The sequence below is a fragment of the Brassica oleracea genome, chromosome C3 (genome assembly GCF_000695525.1).
Source record: "Brassica oleracea var. oleracea cultivar TO1000 chromosome C3, BOL, whole genome shotgun sequence".
NCBI lineage: Eukaryota > Viridiplantae > Streptophyta > Magnoliopsida > Brassicales > Brassicaceae > Brassica > Brassica oleracea.
In genome coordinates this window covers 34,076,906-34,077,310 of record NC_027750.1, presented here as the reverse complement: position 1 = coordinate 34,077,310, position 405 = coordinate 34,076,906, and positions in this window count along the sequence as shown.

Below are 405 nucleotides of genomic sequence, written 5' to 3'. Positions count from 1 at the left end.
TGGAGTCTCAGCAGGTTCGCTAGGAGCAGTCACTCCAGAGCTAGCAGGCTGCTCTGCTCTCTCTTCTGCGCCTGGAGCAGTCTCAGCGAACGGCTGCTCTATTGCATTGCAGTGCTCAGTCCTAGGATTTTGATCAGTTCTTTCAGGGAGCGTCTCTTGTTGCCTCTTGACACTCTCAACTGTTTGAGCAAGCTGAACATCGATCTTTCTTATATGGATCGCAAGATTGTCATACTTGTTATTCAGCTCAGTGAACATGTTGCCCATCTTGGTGTCTATTTCCGTGGTTACCTGATTCAACGCCTTGGCCTGAACCTGCTGACCCTGCAACAGCTGTTGCATCATCATACCCAGACCCTTCAGCTCATCTGGTTGACTGTTCCCGTTAGCTGGAACAGCTTGCTG